This window comes from Cydia strobilella, chromosome 9 (genome assembly GCF_947568885.1).
Source record: "Cydia strobilella chromosome 9, ilCydStro3.1, whole genome shotgun sequence".
Lineage (NCBI taxonomy): Eukaryota > Metazoa > Arthropoda > Insecta > Lepidoptera > Tortricidae > Cydia > Cydia strobilella.
The window spans coordinates 6294891-6309563 of record NC_086049.1 but is presented as its reverse complement, the minus strand read 5'-3'; the positions used below and the strand labels follow the sequence as shown (position 1 = coordinate 6309563).

At 37.2% G+C, this 14673-nt stretch overlaps 1 protein-coding gene across 3 annotated transcripts in view; it reads right to left on the bottom strand.

Annotated features, from left to right (window-relative positions):
* Positions 1–14673, bottom strand: part of LOC134744166 (uncharacterized) — a 68768-nt gene that overhangs the window by 31619 nt on the left and 22476 nt on the right. The window lies entirely within an intron of this gene.

Below are 14673 nucleotides of genomic sequence, written 5' to 3'. Positions count from 1 at the left end.
AGGCCCGAGTGGATATGTTTGCGATGCTACTGAACTGATTGAGATCTAAGCTTTATATACCTAATTAGATTTGAAGTAATAGCCTTTGCAAAAACCGAACATTGGTCAGAGTCTATTCTAGAAAATTCAAAATCTGTGCATTTACATTATAAAGAAAATAAGGCTTGTGTCTCATGTAAAACACATAGTCACAAATATTTAAAATTGTTAAGGAATTTGCATTGTTTTAACCTTAAAAAATAACGATTAATATTTCATAAAGACAAGTTTTCCCTCAAACGAAATTTACCCTTAGTTCAGCATTTCCCATTGGTGGGTCGCGAGCGAAATTTGACTGGGCCCTAAAACATAAGACGGCATGCAGGCCGACCGGGTTAACAGCCGGTACAACTATTCATTCGTGCCCCCCATTTAAGACGACCAAGAGGTGGGTCCCGAATTTGGCAGTTTTTGTTAGGTGGGTCGGAACCCAGTCAACTTTGGGAATCACTGCCTTAGACTATGTGCGCCAATAAAAAGTAAGGCGCCTTCTTTGATTGATAATACTATAAATACTACCTCAATCAATGCAACAGTCGATGGCAAAAAAAAACATTGTATATTCAAATCAATCTACCGTACTAAACGGAAGCACAGTCAGTCAGCCGCGGTGAGGATGTGCCGTGCGTCAATTTACAAAAACTTCCTTGCGAGCTCGTCTCCATCGTAACTTGACTCCTATATTCTTAACAAGTTTGCGTAATTGGATATGAGAATTATACTGGTCTGTTGTTGTGAATATCAACCCCGCTGATTATTCATCGACTGTGCTTTGACCTTCATTGGAATTCAATTCACGTTCAGACGTTGAATGGTGAAGGAATTTAATGGACGTGAACAGCTAATCTGACAGACAGACATTTGAATGATCACATTTTAATGTGACTTTAAGCTATATTACATATTGATTCGCATGCCCATTCTTATGTATTATGTACTACCAATTAACTCATCATTAAGCTGAGGGTTTCACAGAGTACCCACATAAAGCGTTTAACAGACTGCTTTATACAGAAGGTTTAATATGATTATAGTAATGTTACTTAAGATAATATCAAAGATGTGGCTTTCTAAGATTTTTAATGAGGTTAAATCTGCATATGTTGGACTTCCGCAAGCGTAATCTGCTTCTCAACGCGGTGGGACCTACTGTAACTGCTAACTACCAAAGTTTGCATAGGTGTCACGCAAACTCGTATGTGCATTGCGGTATAGTTTCAGAATTCGGCGAAACTTGCGTTGCACTCGCTTTTTGGTTTGTATCACTTCTTTATATAATGAACTGAGCAGCAAACGTAAACTAATTAGTGCTGCAAGCTGTAACACTAAAGTTTGCATGTGTTTGTCGCTCCGTCGACGTGTGGATTTTGCTGCAGTTATTGAGTTCAAACAACTTACCATTGTTATTTGTTTTATTACTCCTTTAGGTACTGTTGGCTTATTACAGCTTCGTATCATTGGTATTTATTGTAGATGATACTAATTTCTAGTAATGTTATAAAAATAGGTACGACTACTTCTACTTGGCATGTTAAGATCTTTGAATAAGTAAAGCCACTTAATTAAATTTGGAGAAACATCATCCCCTTAGTTGAAATAGCGGGTTAAGCGTTGTCACTGTTTAGCAGTGACTTGTAGAAGATTTTAAAGTATTAAATTTCTAAATTATAATTCAAGTTATTCAGTCTGTATAGTAAATAATTCTACATCGTCCACAAAACTAAGAAAATCGCTCGCAAATAGAAAAGTACTTTCTCTTACTATTTAGTACGCATGACATTACTAGTTTCTTTCCTAATAACTACACACCACATACCAATTTGTAAAATTGCGTACATGCTAGCATTAAGACGCACTATAAGGGCATACAGTACCTTTGGTTAAATACATTATAAAATAAGCTCTATTACTTAGTGCCTAAGGCAAAATTTATGGTTTTTAGCGGTTGTAGCAAGTGCGATAAATTGGTGTAATTTGCAGATAGATGAAGCTAGGAAGGAAATCAGGTCAGCTAATTTTAAAGAGATAATTTGTGGAATTTCTGCACGCGAGCATAGAGGAGCGATCCGTTGGTCCCTGGAATCACTATTTTTTTATGCCCGAAAAGTATTTCTTATCAATTTGATTGACAAGAGTTAAAAATGTACATACGTAATGGTGCCATATAACCTACACATATTTTTAAAGATATTATTTATTGCAATGAGGATATAATTAGATAGAGCGGTACTGTCATAGTAAACTTTGTAACCGCTGTAAATTCACTGCCATCTATCGACATACTTTAAAACTAAAAATGAAGATTTATAAAAATACGTTAAAATGTATTTAAATATGGATAAATGATTTTTTTATTTGCATTATTTATTTTTATATGATTTTGACCCATGTTCTTCCATTGATATGCGTTAAAATTATAAATAACAAACAAAACCGTCAACGCCCTCTATACGAGACTAGGCCAAAACTAGTGGCGCCCTCTGATCGAGAAACAAATTTTCGTGATTTTCGAGGCACGTTTTTTTTCTTAGACTGTATCCATCTATTACGGAGTTATATCTATCTTTGTTTATTGTAATGTGTATCCTTAGGAAAGCGACGAGAGATAGGTATGTATAAACCAGTTTTTCCAATTCGGTTGTAAGGACTTCAGTAGTCACACCGGAAAACCAATCATGCTACTCTTGTTCTTAAAATTTTAAGAGCGCCTGCGTAATTTTTCTCTAGTATAAATAACAACATTTTATTCATACGTCTTTAACTGTCAGAATCAGAAAAGACAAATAATTCTAATATTTATGTAACATATGTAAGGCCTGTCCGTGTTTTTAAAGCATGTATGTACCTAATGGAAAAGAATTGAGAATACAATACACCTGACCGGCTAGCATGTGTTGCGCTTGCGTTCTCGCGCGCCTGAAGGCGGTTCCCTGAGCCAGAAGGCGAAAAATCTCCTTTTATGATCCTGTTTTTCTAAGAGGCGTTGATATTCGTAGACGTGGAAAAATATATGTAGTTCTTGACTATATTATCTTTAATAACATAGCTTCCGATACACGAATTATGACACTTCGCTCGATACAATTAATTCCCAAAGTAACCTCTAACTCGGACTTTTAATCAAACTTTACTCGGTTATTTATTATGTGATACTATAAACAAAAAAAGAAGAAAAAACAATCTTAACTTAAATAGTAATTTCATAGCTTTCGAATTCCGATATTGTAAGGTAACGTTTTTAAAATAAATTCGATCAAAATTGACACTTGGCGCGCATGATCTTTCCCGTTCTTTCTTGCGAAATGTGACAGTGATAGCGGCAAACTGATGGTAACGGCATTCATACTTGAAATTGCGCTCGAAAACGCAAGTAACGCAACTCATGCTAGAAGGTCTGGTAAATATAGAATAGATGATAGAAACGTCAGTAGAATAAAATGGATTTACTGGATGTTTACATTAATAATTTATAATAATTATAATTTACCGGGTTACTTAAATACGTGCTGTAATCGATTACTTAAACAATTTGTTTTTTTTTTAATACCATGTTGTAACACAAAATAGTATTGCTATGCAACTCCGTGTGAATGGGGACGAACTGAACATAATAGTAGGTAGTACACTACATACTTGTATGTTTAGAACCTCTATAGTTTAGACTTTAGAGCATATTGCAAGCGAGCGCTTGGTACGAGGCGAATCAACATGAATATTACTTTGAGTTGAATCATCTGAATCTGAGCATTAAGGATAGTCCTGTTGCTAAACACGTGCCTCCTTTTAAGTGTGAAATAGATAGGGGTAGGTTCTACCTCCACGCCGATTCGATACATATATATACTTAAATTAGGTATATACGACTAAGTTAACCTATTTAGGATGTTTTCCTTTATAACAAAATCTAGATTCGTGGTAAATAACAAATATAATTGCCATCATAAGAGCCGAGAAACTGGCGGAAACCACGATAGGAAACATTACCCTGGTTTGAAAGTCGTACGCTGGAAAACGTTTATCGACTAGAGCTTGTTTTTTTTTTCGGTTAGCCTTAATCATCAACTAGACCTTTTGTTTCTGCCGTACACTGCGTATAGCGGTCCGCTGTATGTAGAAATGGTGTTGTCTTCCTCATTTTCCTATACCGCCCTACGGCTTCAACCGACGTAATCGAGAAACAAATGCCTTACGATTGATTCGGCTCCCGACAATACATTAAACTGATTCGCTCGAGTCGAATGCTCGTCTGCCCTCGGCAAGCAAAAGAAAGTACAGTCCAGGTATAACTCTATGAAACTCATACGCTTTTAATGTTTTTTTCTACTCAAGAGAACACACCCATAGGTTAGGTGCAGCTACGAGTATAGCAGTATAGTTGATTATAAGTGATGACGTAATGATATGACAAACGGATGCAAATCAGCCGATTGAAAAGCCGGTGGGTGTGCGTGAGAAGCGCCATTATGTATGCTAGATTAGATTGGGCTAAATGGTAATCAATAGATATTTAGCATGTACAATTGTACATTTAGAATGAGGTATTGTATGAATGTGTTTATTGGGTTATTCCAAGTAGCTCTATAGACAGAACATTACGTTCTGTAGAGACAAATGAAGTTCATAGTTTCATACGAGGTTCGTAAATAACACATTCGGTATGCATACACACAAGTAGGAGGGAGGACAATCCACAGCTGTAATTAATTTGCGAAGAAAACCGCACATTACAAAAAAGGTATTTGTGAGTTCTTGCCTTGTATTCCAATTGCTTATACCGAAGCGCAACCGAGCTGAACACACAAGCAAACCAGTGTACGGTGGCCACGAAATTCTTAACCATTATATATAGTAGAAGAGAGAAAAAGTAATCTGCATGTGCTTGGTAAGCGATTGGAGTAACAACCCTTGTTCGACTTTAGGAGAAAATGCTCTTAATGCTCGCAAATTATCCGGGAAAACTTTCTGGAGGAATAATAGCGTTCGGTAATACTCCGCTTTTCGCTGAATCTAAAAAGTTCTCTTAAAGTTTTTTTTCCGTTTCAAGTGTGGTTGTTAAAATATAATTATGTGTGGCACAATGATTCAGCGAAATAATACTTCAAGTTGGTTAAAAATTAACATAATATTTAAGATAACTTGCAATACTATCTTGTTAGCTATACCTACCTCCTAATATAAACAGCAGAAAAGTTGATTCTGGTGAACACAAGGAGGTGAAGGACAAGATTGTACTATAATAAGAAAACAACATCACGATTCTGCTATCGTGCAGCTTTTCATTGTAGATTCGCTTTGAAGTTTAGACATGCAAGTATAAATTACGTATAGGTATCACCTACAGGGTCGATAAGCGTAGCCGTGTTTGCATCTTATACTAATTTGTTATACGGTTCATATAGGTAAATTAACGTATTAGTTTTTGTCTCAAATGTACAATCGAAGAGGTACAGGATTATGAAAGCCGTTGGCGCATGTTACCTTTAAGGAATGTTTAATAATACAATAGGCAACAGAAGTGACAGAACACGACAATCCGAACAATGACGTCGTAAAATATTTTACAACTTTACCTATAAATGCGACATTGGTTTGGATTATGTGATGAGCAACTGAAGAAAGGTGAACGCTGTTATGCTAGTTGTATCGTGCCATGTCAGCCGTGTAATAAATTTTTCCCCTTACGAGGGCTGCCTTTTAAGTTCTGTCGTTTGCAAACCTCCCGTGATTGCTTAAAAAAGAACTAGTGTCTTCTTAAAATATTTGAATTTAGAATTCCAAAACAAAAGAATGACTCGAAATCGGCCCAACCGTTTTAGTACAGCGTTCGTTCAAAGTTGACAAGTCAGTTGTGAAAATGGAAATTTCGAAGGAAAATTGACGTGCGATAATTTTTTACAACTTCAAAAGGGGCTTAACGCGACTTCAGTGCTTCGAAGAGTTGACTACGGTTTTCAATGATAAAGCACCATGCCTCCGTACTGTGGAACGCTGGTATTTAGAATTTTAACGTGGTTGCTCTAGTCTTGGTGATAGACATCGTGAAGGTCGACCAAAAACAGCCGTAACCCAGGAGAACATTGATGCTGTACGGCAACTGATCGTCGAAGATCGCCATGCGACATACCGTGAGATAGAAGCTTCCTTAAGTATTTCAGGGACCAGTGTTCACAGTATTTTGCATGATCAATTAGGCGTAAAAAAGTTGATCTCACGCTGGATACCACATTTACTCAGTGAAGACCAAAAAACGGCTCGCGTTCGATGGTGTCGCAAAACTCTGCGGCAATTCAACCGAGGAAACTCGAAACATGTTTACGACATTATCAGTGGTGACGAATCTTGGATATATGCCTACGATCCCGATTCTAAACAGCAGTCGACTGTTTGGGTGTTCCAAGATGAGCCAAAACCGACCAAAGTAATACGCTCACGGAGCACTTCGAAAAAAATGGTGGCCACGTTTGTGGCGAAAAGTGGCCACGTTGCCACCATCGTGCTCGAGGATCGTAAAACGGTTAATGCTGACTGGTATACCACTGTCTGTTTACCAGAAGTCATCGGCGAGTTTCGAAAAAATAACCCAAGACGTCGTATAAGACTGCACCACGATAATGCGAGCTCGCACACCGCCCGGCAAACAATTGCGTTTTTAAAAGAGCAAAACGTCGAAATTCTGGAACACCCGCCGTACAGTCCAGACTTAAGCCCTAACGATTTTTTTACTTTTCCAAAAATCAAGCAACGACTTCGTGGTCAACGGTACCAGACGCCTGAAGAAGCGGTTGAGGCATACAAAATGGCCATTTTGGAGACCCCGACGTCGGACTGGAATAAGTGTTTCGAAAACTGGTTCGATCGAATGAAAAAGTGTATTACATATCACGGTGATTACTTTGAAAAACAATAAATACCATTGAACACTTAAATTGTCTTTAGTTTTTCCAAACGACACAACTTAAAAGGCAGCCCTCGTACTAGCTCGGAAAGCCGTCTTTTATCCTTTAAAACAAACGGGGAAAAACGCATTTTATCTACTAGTGGGGAATGTAATTTGACCTTGGATGGAGCGTGTTTAAGAAGCCTTTGACAGATAACAAAACGTAAAACCCTCATAATAATGGTTCGTTCGATATTAATTATCATTAAATAAATGGTTTGAGAATTTGATAAAAATTCCAAATTTAGCTTTATTTAATGATTTTAAGTCATAAACCTTAAATTCCATAAGAAACATCTGTTTTTTTTAAATGATGTTGAATGTAATTCTGAACTCACAAGTTGAGTCGATGCAATTTCAAAACGCATCGTCAGAAATGTCAACATTGTCAACAAAAATTTTCTCACCGACTCCGACACGTAAAAATACACAACTTCCAGAGTTTTCTGTTATAATATCGTATTATCGTTAAAAAAAATTGTGATTCCAGTGATGAAGATGATGTAACGCCTGTGGATGTTGCACTTTTCTCGCTATAGTGAGGGGAAAAGTTTTGTGTTACACACGGGTGCAAATGTATATTACTTCTCGTGTGTTGAAACACTCGCGCGTAAAATACAACTTTGCACTCTTGTATAGGGTGGGCCAATGATAAATGCATTTTAACGAAAGATACGAAAAGAGAATTTATCACTGGCCCACCCTATATAACAAATAACTATTAACCAGGGTGAGCCGATCGCACACTAAGTAAGTAAGCTTATTCGTGGCCAAAAGCTGTCCCACAACTTGACACAATGCAAACCTGTACAACGACAATCCTTCATGTTGTACAATCGGTGCCCTAACAATTAACATAAGTGTCCACTACTTATGTTAGATTAGGGCACCTAGTATGACATCGTGGTTACTTACTGTACAATGTATAAATAAAAATTCAACATTGAAACCCTGCATTGGTAGCCGAAAGGACTGACTACACTAGAGAGCACGTAAAACGGAAGTCAATTAATTTGGAGATCCGGTTTAAATCTAAAGATTTTCTTCTACATCTATCATAGTTGCACGCTATGGTTTTGTGCAACACTCAAAATGAGTACCATAAAGGCTCGCGTGTTCGGCCTTAAGGCGATGGCGATGGATTGTTGCTGGAAAGCAAATTGGTTGTCGGATGCGGTCGCGAGCTCGAAGGGAAGAATTGGAGGAAGTGCGCGACGGACGTTGACGTTTAACGGGAAAGGGCGTCCGGCAAGTAAGAAAAAAAAAACAAATAATGGCGCCTTAACGTGAAAGTGTTGGCCCAGTAGGATTTGTTTAGTACGGAGGACTATTATTCCAAATTGATAAATTTGATATTGGTTCAAGAAAATCAAATACCAAACATAATATCAACGAGGAATAAGCAAGATAGATAAGTTTTGAGCTCAAGAATTCGATCAAGGACAAATTTGTAGCAGTGCTTGCATATTGAATTCACGACATTGTTTTAGTTAATAAAGTACCATTTCTCAATCTTAGTTTGTATGAATAGTATTCTTAAAGTACTTATTCTATTCTTCGTTTATATATTTGTCTTATGGCGTTTCCGGTATTTCCACTGCTCAGCTAGCTGATCCGTAGTTTGGCGTGAAAATTAGTGAGTTTTCGTTATAAAGAAAGCTTGTTTAGATAAGGTTCCCCTTGAACTGAGTGATAAATATCATAAAAATATAGGAACATTCCGTGCCAGAGTCAAGGTACCTTATTGGTATGTTTGATAGAAGTGAGCCTGAACTACTTTGCTACCACAAATGACTATATGACCATTAGGTACCCATTCTCTTCGTTAATCTATGTTCAATTGTCTTGCAGCAGCGGCGTCGTGCTCGATTAAATCAGTTGTAATTTGTTGATGGTATCGGATCTTATTCCATAGAAGACAATACATCATCGATCACAGCAAATTATCTCTGTTCAAATAATGATTATCCTATTAAAGAGCCAGCCACTTATGGGTAAGTACCTAGCTCAAGTCCACGTGATTAGATTAGCGCAATAATATAATGACACAACCAGTATCAGAACGTCACCCATATTTTAAAACGTTAAGCTTAAAAAACGCCTGTGAAAGATACCGAAATTTGGTACAGGCCATTAAAGATGTTCTGTATTTTGATTGCTGTACGTTTATCGTAGTATTCGTAGTCAGCGTACTGCTAATGACTTGTATTGTGTTATTTGTATTGCAATTGCAACCTGTGAATTAATGATGTCATACGAATCATCATAACGATGTTATCGAGTTGTTCACGTAAGTCGTCAATGAATAGATCGTACAAAGACAATAATACGGAAATCTATACTTGAGAGTACTGCAGTTGCGGGAATACAATTGTTAAACTAAGTATGTATACAGTTTTAAAAACTGTTTTTTTACCCAATTTAAATTTTACAAGATGTAGGGAAAACATCTGACTAGAGAGAAATGTCTCAATTGCCCTTTATTAAATAAAGATGTCAGTAAGGTTATCGCTTTCCTCATCTATTAGACACTAATAAATATTTCTATGAAATAAAAATACGATATAAGAAATGGCCGATAATTGGCAGGAAACGGCGCAGGATCAAAGCAAAAGTGGAGTGCTCTCGTTTCGGAGGCCAAAACCCTCTTTGGGTCGCTGAGCCATATTAGTTAGTTAAATTAGAGATTATTAAAAATTATGTTTCAAAATTAGCACTTCATGTATGCCAATATTTTATCTTTGGAGATTGAGCCCTTTACTTATCCCTTTGGAGAGGATGGGAGAGGATCGTGCGGCCAAGAGAGCTTATCTGGGGCGACCAACTGGGAGACGTCCGATCGGAAGTCGGAAGGCCTAGGTACCGCCATCGGTCCATATAGATGAGGTCCAGAAATACATGTGTGACATCCAAGTGGCTGAATGGCGTCGGAAGTCGGATCGTACAGGACAGGAACGAATGGCGAAATCGAGTGTCGGAGGCCAAGATCCACTTCGGGTCGCTGAGCCAGCGAAATAAGCAAGTCTTTGGACCGATTACCTTGGTCGCAATCGCACGTTTCACTGGAATCGATCCAATGTAACTTGTAAGCTGTTTGCTTTTTCTGTTTGTACAATGTAAGGGGAGTTAATTTTTTATGCGAATAAGTGTCGCCATTTGTATTTAAGAATGAATCGTTTATCTCGTGTCGCCGAGTGTATAAAATCATAACTTCTGATTGCAAAACACAAATGTTTTAGGAAAACTCATCTTTAAAACAACACACAACACAAACACAAGAACACAACACAAGATTTCGAGATTGATTATCAAATTAACGACTACGTAATTATTTAAACTGTCAAATTATTAAAAAAAGTCCGCACATTATTGAAAAAAATATGTACTTATATAGTCTAGGCTCTTACACGTGTTTGTGATTCATAAGTGTTTATATTATAGTTAAAGTATAGGGAATAAGGAAAACAGTCTTTATCTCTAGTCACTGTGCAAAGATAAAGTTTCTTAGCAAATTTTGCGGTAAATATATTGAATCAGCCAACCATTTCTAGGGAATGTGTTTACCCTGCAAAGGCCATAAGTTACAGGAATGAAATGTTTCTGATGCCTACGAGATGTAAATATTCGAACATCTTTGAAAAACGTAGTGGATATTGGCAAAAAACGTGAATGTTTTTAGTGTTTTTATTCCATCAAAACGTAATCAAGCTAAGTAAACACAACTGTGAAAATGATTATGTAGTTTGTATGCTTTTATGACTCATCATTTAAACATTATGGTACGTTCTGGATTCATTAATTTCAATATCACGCAACAGGGCAGTATGACGTCTCATATAGGTACAACATCATCATAATAAAGGTAAAATAACCTTATTCAAGATTCAAGCTTTTATTCATAAAACATAGTATTTTACATGTCAAATTAAAATAAGATAATTACTGAGTCACCACATCAAAATTATCAAAAGCTTTAGAGCGACAAAGTAGTAGGTAAACAATAACGATTGCTAATAGAAATGCGATGATTTACAATAATTGTAATTTCACCAGACTTTCTTTCACATTTGACGTACGTTGGAAATGCCGAGCAAAAATAGATAGCAAATGTATGATGCGGACGTGCTGCCAAATATTTGGAATATCGGTGTGGGCATTGACATTCTTAATTGAAACAAAAAAACTACCAAGACGAAAGATTCACAACACAAGCGTCCTTCAGTGTCGGTCGTAGTTGAATTACGTTGTATTATAAAAAACCGGCCAAGTGCGAGTCGGACTCGCGCACCGAGGGTTCCGTACTTTTTAGTATTTTTTGTTATAGCGGCAACAGAAATACATCATCTGTGAAAATTTCAACTGTCTAGCTATCACGGTTCATAAGATATAGCCTGGTGACAGACAGACAGACGGACAGACGGACGGACAGACGGACAGACAGACGGACAGCGGAGTCTTAGTAATAGGGTTCCGTTTTTACCCTTTGGGTACGGAACCCTAAAAAAGAGTTTTAAGTTTTAGCCCTTGAATTTTTAAAACCTAATTATGTACCTGTTGCACAAAATACTGTTGTAAGATGGAATCACCAGAGGCATTAGATATTTTAATATTTTTAATCGAAACAACACCTTAATATCCGCAAAAACTTGATGATAACTATAACTTAAGCTAGCTAACTTTCAAAAAAGACCAACTGGTCCAACAATTTAATGGATAAAAGTCCGTAAGAGACAGTATGTCTATCAGTCAATCTGATATAATGTTGTCATTTCTTGATTCAGTGCGCCCTATTTTCTGCTTACTATAGCTATAAAGATGAAGGAATATCTGTATAATTACTACCATGACGCTCGGCATGACAAGTGTGTTTTTGTATTAGAAGGCTGCGTTGATAAAGCTCTCTTCAAGGCAAACACGTGTTGTAAGTACATTGCAATTAGCGCATACGTGACTCATCAATGATTCGTGCACAATATGCTATCTGTGTTATCTTGGCAGCGGGAGTTCGCTATATAAAACGAAGATTAAGTGATCATTAGTCGACTTTATTACTTTGTAATAAGGTTATACATTGTGGAAAGGGTTTGCGTAGTAGCAGGAAATCGTTCGTACGTTACGTCTTTTTGAAACTGTTGAGATGTGCCGTAGAAAAATGGAAGACTGTTTTTATTAGTCCGGCGTCTAATGGCGATCTCGAGCAGTTGCTTTTTGATTAATTTTCGCTGCCTTAGATGTGTGAAGTATAAGGATGAGTAAATCAAATTACATATCCATGTGGGTATGTGATTGCATTTAAAGTTCAATATTGTACGCCCATTTCAGGGGAAGTCGAGCAAAAGAGAGAGATTAAATTGGTTTAGTTTGAATTTAAAATTGGTTTCATTTCGACTGTGTTTAGATTAAGTCGACCGATCCCAGAAGTATTTATCAAGCATTTAAAAAGTCTGCCTAATGCATATGGATAGAAAAACTCCGGACCCAATTCAATATACGAGGCGTGAAATTGTTGCTCGGAGATAAAGTATTAGCAATGACTAGCGGGATGATGATTAACGGAATGGAGCCCCCGCAGTGAGGATAAACAAACGGAAGGCTAATTGAAGCAATTACGCAGGTACGTTAAAAATAAAACATGGCCGACAGACAATTTGATAAGTAGCTCGACGTTACCTAATTTTGGACAAAAACCTTGAATTTGATCTTGCCGAATGAGAATTATTTGTCTTACCTGCTATGCTGCCGCAGACAGTTTATGGGAGCCTAAATCTAGATTATGAATTTATAACAGTACCAAAATCGTAAGCATTGGATTGTCCTATGCCATGTCCTTTGGGAACATGTGAGGCAAGCTGACTTCTTATCTCTGAATGAGCCACACAAAACGTGTCACCATACCTATAGAAATTCCAAATTGCTACATAGGTACGTTTTAATATTTGAGGGGTTCTATAGATTGTGCCTAAACTGCCTACTTACTGTACCTATAATAGAATTGCAAATATCGTTTGGCTTTGGAAGTAAGAAGATGATGTCGAAAACCAGCTCGACTGTCTAAATTGCTCGCGGTCCTAAAATATTTCGGAGGCTATAAATTATTCGGTTATAAGAGGCATCCAATCCAACAATAACAAAATATGCGATAAAAGATATATGATAGGACGACATTTTTATTTATAGGTATTGCGGGGAAATAAACGTCGAAGTCATTAATGCACTTATTTATAGATAGTTAATTATGACATTTATCTTTATTCTAAAAACTATAAGCAGTACATTAATGCAGAGGCCGGAAAAGGGCAATTCGTGGACGAGTTTCTATTTTATACGGGTTTCGGTTTCGAGTTGCGAAACTTGCGAAGCGGAGTCCGACGTCCGACAAAGAAGACGAATCCACGAATTGCTATTCCTGCCGAGGCATAAATATATAGTGCTTTTCTCCAAACATGCGAAGAAATAAGGTAAAATAATCATTATTTAAGCATCAAGCATCACTCAAATCGAAACTTCACATCAAAACAATTTCCCTTTTTAATTATTATTAAAAAGTTAAAGGCACAACTTATCTGCCATCATTCAGTACCATTCAATATAAAAAAGTAGTTGAGCAGTAAAAAATAATATATAGCCGGTCAAACAACTTTGTCAGTGGAAAAAGGCGCGAAATTCGATTTTTCCATGGGACGATTACGATTACCCTTCCCTTCTACATTTTTTGAATTTGCCGCTTGGATCAGGCTTGACAGAGTATAACTGTGCAATATAAGCATAAGCTTTAAGTGCAGGTGCACGCATGAGATCCTTACAAAAATAAAAATAAATATATAGTCTTTGATTTTATTAAGCAGTATTCGCACGATCATACACGACGGTCTGGTAAGAACGAGACAATGTAAGGCCGTTTATCTTACTATCTCACTCTATCGTATCTTGAAATGACCGGGTCGTATAGACGCGGCCCGCGGCTATAATAATTGGCTGATTGCATTTTTCTTAGTGGATACATGTTTTAAAAAAGTAAAAAACAATACAGTAATGACCACTTCCTGTCCGCTAGAACAGGACAATGTTTTGAACTTTTGACCATAACGAAGAATTCCCGTACTATTTTTGATACAATAAGGTGAACATTTCCGAGCATATTGGAGAAAAGCGATTTTCTCCTGACCTTGCGTTTTACTTTACTCGTATGTATTTCGCGTATGGTTTCCGCTGACAGGTATGGGATATCAGTAAAAGTAGGTAATTATTCAATCAATAATCACTATACTGGCAGCTTTCAGTCACTGTGTATTCTTGTTAAATTGTTTACATTATAAGTAGTGTTTTTAAATGTGTGTGGGTGTTGCTGCTGTATAAAGGGCCATATAAACAATAAATGATTGCAAGACATCATCAATTTATTTCTTTACGTATTCTGCATGACATGAGATGCGATGGAACAACAGAAGGGGCAGGGCAGGAGCTCGAACTCGGGCTTTATGCCAAGTTGAAGCGCCACTGCTACTCACGTCGACTATTCCACATTGCCGTTGGACAATCCTTATCGCGACTAGATAAAGTACGTTTTAAAAGTTTCTAGCGATATGAGTAACATAGTTGTCGCCTAGTGTGAATGTCTCGCGCGTAGTCTAGGGTTTTTAATGTGAACCATCTCAAAGTCCACCTCGCAGGAATTCGTGCGACGTTGTAGTGCTGTA